The following is a 6,837-nucleotide window of genomic DNA, read 5'->3' on the forward strand; positions in this document are numbered from 1 at the left end:
CCTCATGATGAAGTAATATTATAAATACAAGAAGAATTACATTCTCAAACTGTATATATATTTGTGAGCACAAACCTATAAATACTTATGTACTCAGAGAATGATCTGTCATCAACATTACACTGTTTGCTATATACCTACTCAAAATTTTGTGGTCTTAGTCTAAATGTTTATGATTTTAAAATCACATGGTTAAAACATTAGTGACAAGAGCAAGCTAGTATCTTAGAGAAATTCGGTCTCAAACCAGCTGGGGTTTTTTTTGTTGTTTTTTTTTCTTTTCCCTGATGATTTACTGATTTCTATAGTTTGGGGTTTTCTTTGGAAAATGGGCTGTTCTCTCCCCCACCCTTATCAGTACAGTTGTGTAACTTCAATAACCTGAATCACGCTCCTGCACCAGGTGCTGCCCCACTGAAATGATGCTTAAGTCAGTATTTATGAGTGTGAATTGCATAGAAATGAGGTGAGAATCTGACTGATTTCAGTAGCTCTGATCTACTGAAAACTGGAAGGAAATTCAGGGCTGCAGTTTTCTAAGCCTTCGTGTCAAGATAACCAGCATCAAGTTGTCTCCTGTGCTTAGACAGAGTATTCAACTCTGTAAAATATGTATTGTAAAAATTCCCTTTTTTACCTGCTGAGAGTTGGGTCCAGAAGCACTAGTGTCCTGTGATGACAAAAGAGACCACAGATCCATTAGACTGATTCATTTTTGGTTGTCTTAGCTGTAAATTCATAGAATCATAGAATAGTTTGGATGATAAGGTGCCTTTTAAAGGTCATCTAGTTCAATTCTCTCTGCTTGAGCAGGAACATCTTCAAAAAGACCAGGTTGCTCAAAGCTCTATCCAACCTGACCTTGAACACTTGCAGGGATGGAGTGTCCACTTCTCTGGTCAACATGTTCCAGTGTTTCATCACTCTCATTGTAAAAATAATTAGTTTTTACAACTATTCTAAATCATCTCTCCTTCAGTTTAAAGCCATGACCCTTCTTCCTACCACAACAGGCCCTGCTAAAAAGTCACTCCCCATCTTTCTTATAGGTTCCCTTCAAGTGCTGAAAGTCCAAAAATTCAGCTCTTATAGGATTGGAATGGTGGTGGGTGGGAATTGGGCAGGATGACAACCTTTGGGGCTTTTTCTCATGTGGATGTTAATTATGCAGTACTTACCTTTAAGCTCTTTCTGGTAATCCTCTACCAATAGGAGAAGACATCTTGCTCTTCTGACATTCTGGGTGATGTAATTTCAGTGCACCAAGCAGCAGTGGGCTGGCAATGATCAACCCTCATTAACTGTGTTTGGCTTTGACCACACTATTACTTGCACTACCATTCTTCTCTCAATCTCAAAAATATCTATTTCAACCTGCATAAAGGAAAGGAGACTAAAGCATGGAAAAGTCTAACCAGAAACAGAGCAGAACTTTTATTGCCACTGGCAAAATCACATGGTCATCCAATGACTGGATCTGGGCAGGGAGTAGGGCCAGATGACCTCCTGCAGTCCCGTCAGAAGTACATCACTGTGATGCCCTGAGAGCAGAACCTTCTTCTGTTGTACAACTGCAGATTGAAATATCATCTTGATCCAAAACCTACATGTTTACAGTTAAAATGTTCCTTTTTTCCATTCAAAACAGTCCATGGAGCCCCAGCAGCCTGCTCAAAGATACTTGTGCCCACCACAGCCCTGGGGGAGCCCAGTGCCTCCCAGCACTAAGCAGCAACACAGGGCAGCTGGATTTTTAAGACAACATGCACTTTGAGTTCTTCAAATCCACTGTGGCAGGCCTGCATTGCTGGCTTCCCACATCTCCATGAACAGATGTGAAGATATTCCCATGTGAAGATGTTTGGTGCTGCTGCTTGCCCAGGTACCTGTCATAAATATCTCATTCAACCTGATTTTTTTTCTAAAAGAAAGGTAAGTACCCGAAAACTTTCCCAAACTTTGCCACTTCCATGACAAAAAAGAAAAAAGGTGCAAAATGATGTCTTTCTAAAATAATTTTTCAGCCAAAATAATGAAAGGAGAGCTGGAGCCCTTCCAAAGAAGGAAGGGAGACAGGAACTGTCAGGAAGCCTTGTGCAGCTTCCCATGGTCCTGTGACTCAGAGGACTGCTGTCCCCATGATCTGAGAGGATGTTCTCTTCAGCTGTCATCCATGACCCTCTCACCTGCTACAGTGCAAGAACATTTGTTCCATAAACCTTTACAGAGAGAAATGTGTCAAACACATCAAAACAAAACCAATGCATCAAACAGCAACGCCCCTGCAGAAAAGCATCAGTTTTTCTGCATCATTTCTGCAAGTGGAAGATGTTTTGTGACAGATCACAGGATTTCTCAGATGCTGCTGGGTGTAACCTGGGCTTCTCCTGGTTCACCCCTACCCTAGGGAGGAGAGCAAGGATGCCTGGAACAGGCTAAAATAGACAAGTCAGCTCAGCTGCTCTTCCAGCCCACATGCTCCTGGCCTGGGCTGCTGTAACCTGGCACTTGGGATCTTCTCAGAATAGATGCTACTGACAGCAACTGGCACAGAGTATCCCAGCTCACATTCCCATGGGAACCAAAAAATAATATCTTTCCAATTCTTTCCAGGCCGTATTAATGTTTTATTCAGTGATTTTAAAAAATGTTGCTCTCCAGGGTTTGGTTTGTCACACTTCTAGAGCTGCTGAACATTTGTCCACATTTATTGGCACCTAAATAAATACAATTTACTTCCGTTTCTCCCCTCTGTGTCAGCAGCAGGCTTGCTCATGTCTGGCCTGTCTGGTCTTGCTCTCCAAAGACAGATGAGCAAAGAAGATTTTCTATTTCATTTCTACCAGTTCTTACTTTCTTTTTTTCCTTCCTCCTTTACTACAGTCAGATGAACCAGGTGCCCAAGAAGGCCAGTGGCACCCTGGCCTGGATCAGCAATGGTGTGGCCAGCAGGAGCAGGAGCAGTGATTGTCCCCTGTACTGGGCACTGCTGAGGCCTCACCTCAAACCCTGTGTTCAGTTTTGAGCTCCTCACCACAAGAAGGACATTGAGGGGCTGGAGCGTGTCCAGAGAAGGGCAGCGGAGCTGGGGAAGGCTCTGGAGTTTGGTGAGGAGCAGCTGAAGGAGCTGGGGGTGTTTATCCTGGAGAAAAGCAGGCCCACAGGGACCTTCTCACTTTCTTCCACTACCTGAAAGGAGGATATAGCCAGGTGGGGTTGGTTTCTTCTCCTAAGTGAGACATGATAGGACAAGAAGAAAAAGCCTCAAGCTGTATAAGGGGAGGTTTAGATTGGATATTAGGAAAAATATGAAGTGTGGTCATACATTGTAACAGACTGACCAGAAAAGTGGTCGAGTTACCATCCCTGGAAATATTCAAAATCATGAGGATATGGCACTTGTGCCTATGGTTTAGTGGTGAGCTTGGTCGTGCTGAATTGATGGTTGGATTTGATGATCTTAGAAATCTTTTCAAACCTAAACAATTCAATGATTCAGTGGTATCATAAAGAAATTTTAAGCATTTCCAGCTTTGTATAATGGTTCATGGTATTTCATTGCTTGGTTCTTGATTTGAGATCTATTTGGGAAGCCTGATCTTTATGCTGGGAGGAATCAGCACTGGTTGCTCCATCTGTGTGATAAAAGGTCACCTTTGGATTTGTAGGAACCCATAAAGGAAACCTTCCAGAGGTTTAGGGTGGGAGGTCTTGTAACTTGCATGTGGCTTTTTTCTTAATGAATATCTCTATGAATACCTTTTGCTCATCAGCTGCCTAAGTTTGAAGGACCTGTAGGCACTACAAATTTCAAAAGGCTCTTTCCATTGACTTTTCCTGTCTCAGTTCCAGGTATGTTATTGGAGGATGCAGACAGTTCTTCAGGATGGATGTAACTATTGATGCTCTTGTAAAAAGTTGCAGAAGATCCCTCTGGGTCATTAACACCACTGTGTCCCCATTAGGCTGTGTGCACTGCTCAGCAAGCTGGGGCACTTTGGGCCAGCTGCATCCCTGCAGGGGTGGACCAATCCCAGCTGTGCCCTGCAGAGGACCCAGCTTATTCAGAATGCAGGAGAGGCATAATAAGCTCTGGGAAGCTCGGGCCTGGCATGTGGGTGCAAGCCAATGGTCACACCCTTTGTGAAGCAGTGCCCATGTCAGGGCTTGGGTCTGCATCAGCACTCTGTTATGGTGAAGCAAGGGAACATCATATTGTACCAAAACCTTACAAATTAAGTTTAGCATAGCAGACACAGGCCTCAGAAATATTTCTTGGGTACTTTTGTTCTCATATGAACTCCGTATCAAGGGTGCATCCTGCAAAAAACAAGGAACTCCTCTCCCTCCTCCAGGGCGTCACTATACCTTTGGATCAGTACACACCTGCCATGGGCAACCCAGGGCTTATCTGTCCAGGTGGTGGTGGCTCACTTCCATCTGGGGGTTCAGGGAGAAAAAAATGTGGTACTCACTGCATTGACAAAAGCTCCAAGATCAAATCCACCAACACCCACCTGCACCCCAGTATCTTCTGGTGTGAAAAGACCTGGTGAGAGCCTCTGTCCTACCCCCGACAGCACTCACTGACAAACTGCATCCAGGCAAGTCACCTGAAAATGAGCATAGGCATCAAAGCAGATCTCGGTTTTCACCAGCTGCAAATGGTGAGGTTTTTATGGTCATCACAGAGTGAGAGTGAAGATTTCTGAAGTGACTTGTGGGTTCCAGGTGCACCTCATGCACCTGATGGAATCCAGCTCCCACTGAAGTCTTTTGCAGCTGCATCAGGCAAAGCTACATCCAGAGCAAACCCTATTTCAGACCTCTTTGTTCATCTAGAGACAATCCAAAAAACAGAAGGCAAAATTTGGCCCCAGGGAATTAAAGTACTTCAGTAGGACAGGACTTCATGGAAAAAATCTGTTAGCAGAGGAAGGGCAAGGAACCATGTACTGGTGGAATAAATTAGTTTGACCACCATATATTTGTTAGCTATAATTTAGCTCAGTAGTTTTATTTTATTTTCTATGGTTCACTTGTAATAAAAGTACCATTACCAGAAAAAGATTGATATCAACAATCTTTTGTTTGTACAAAATCTCAGCAACAGAGATTTTATAAAGCATTTATAGGAGAGCAAAACATATACACTTCTTCTCTATTAAAATATTTCCTTTGTATTGTCCTTTGATTAAAAAAAAAAATCAAATGTCTTTTCTCATTGTAGCATCAAATTAAACCACATGAAATAAAACTAAGCAAAGTCCCAAACCTTTTGCACCCTGTGCTGTGTTCATCTGCACATGTGTGTGCTCCCGTGGGTGCATTTTTATCATCTCAAATCATCTCATGGCATCAGGGCAATTAGGGATGTGAGGGATTCCTGGGTGCTGAGTTTTGGAAACATGTTTATTGATAGGGAGGTATTTCTCGCCTTGGCATCTGAGCACAGTGAGGACTCCTTGTCTTCCATGGGGGAAGCCCAAGCAGGAACCAGGGCTGGAATGCTCATGACAGTCACGTAGGCAAGGGCTGTGTGGCTGGAGAGTACAAGCAACTGTGTCTGTAAGAAAAAATGGTATTTTCTTCAGTTCTTTAAAACCTCTAAAAGGAGATGAGAGCAGAGGACAAACCCCATGGCATGGTGCAGGCATGGTGCAGGTTTTATGAGTGAACTTCTCCCAGAGACTCTGGATGAGAGACAAGTGATTTCCTCTAAAAAGGGGCAATTTCTCAGACACAGGAATGGCAGGAGAATAGGAACCTGCCTACTGATCTGCTGAGATCTCCTGGTCTGCTCAAAAGGTGCCATATTCATGTGCTGATGTCCCCATCTTTCCTAGAGGAGCAGAGCTGCTTGGCTCCAACACTCACTGCCTACCCACTGCCACCGTCCGCTTTTTCATTCCCAGTGTCAGAACTTGTTAGACAAACTAAAATTAAACTTGAAGAGCATCATTTCATCCACTTCATGTGCCCCTGCAGTTCAAAAGAGACATTAGAAATGTCAAATGCCTACAAACAACCTACAGTGGGACTCTCCCCTCCCCTCCCCTCCCCTCCCCTCCCTTCCCCCAGCTTTATGGCCTCATGGTTTTGTTGGCATAAAATGCACTGTCTTCCCTGTGGAGTTTGGCACAGACACACATAGATTTTCAGAAATTTCATATATCTCATGAGGGGCTGCTTTTCCTCACATGGTAGTTACTTGTTTTCCTCCTTCATTTCTTGATTTCAAAGGCAAAAGGAGGTATTTTGTTTAAAGAAGCAGTGAAAGGATGTTGATGAGAGCAAAGTGCATCCTCTCAATAAGGTTTTCCCCCTGGAACATGAAAAATGCTCCTTCTGTGCTGTAGGATGCACCTGTACCCTCAGTATCACCCCTAGGAAGGTCTCTGGGCAAGGAGGCAGGACAGAGATGCCCCTCCTGCTCCCAGGCACCCACCACAGCAGCCCCTGGGGATGGCCATGCCTGGGCCATGCCTGGGACATGCCTGGGCCATGCCTGGGCCATGCCTGGGACATGCTGGCTGCTCTGCCCTTACACCTGGCTGTAGCAGGGCCCAACAGACCGAATGGGCCTGTTGGCAAAACACAAGTCTGTGCACTTCACTTTTGTGAATTCACAGTGATTTCCAGGGAATGGACAAAGCAGGGAGCTAGAGGAAACAGGCACATCCATCTCTGGTTTCCTCTCCTGCTTTGTCCGTGCAGTAAATTTTGGAGGTTAAAGCTATAAAATGCACACCACCCTGTCTGACCCCGGCCCTTGGCAAAGCAGCACCGCTCCCTCCCACAATGATTACCCACAGGAGAAAGGTGTTTCTGTGCATT

At 44.4% G+C, this 6,837-nt stretch overlaps 1 long non-coding RNA gene across 1 annotated transcript; it reads right to left on the reverse strand.

Moving 5' to 3' along the window:
* Positions 1 to 1,411: 1,411 nt before the first annotated feature.
* LOC147654283 (uncharacterized) lies at positions 1,412 to 4,657 on the reverse strand. Its single transcript, XR_015284852.1, has 2 exons — positions 4,518 to 4,657; positions 1,412 to 4,440 (listed from the first exon to the last, which is right to left on the reverse strand). It is a non-coding gene; the product is annotated as an uncharacterized LOC147654283 (long non-coding RNA).
* Between the last annotated feature and the right edge of the window lie 2,180 nt (positions 4,658 to 6,837).

Source organism: Cyanistes caeruleus, chromosome 3, assembly GCF_971803275.1.
Source record: "Cyanistes caeruleus chromosome 3, bCyaCae1.hap1.1, whole genome shotgun sequence".
In the NCBI taxonomy this organism is placed as follows: domain Eukaryota; kingdom Metazoa; phylum Chordata; class Aves; order Passeriformes; family Paridae; genus Cyanistes; species Cyanistes caeruleus.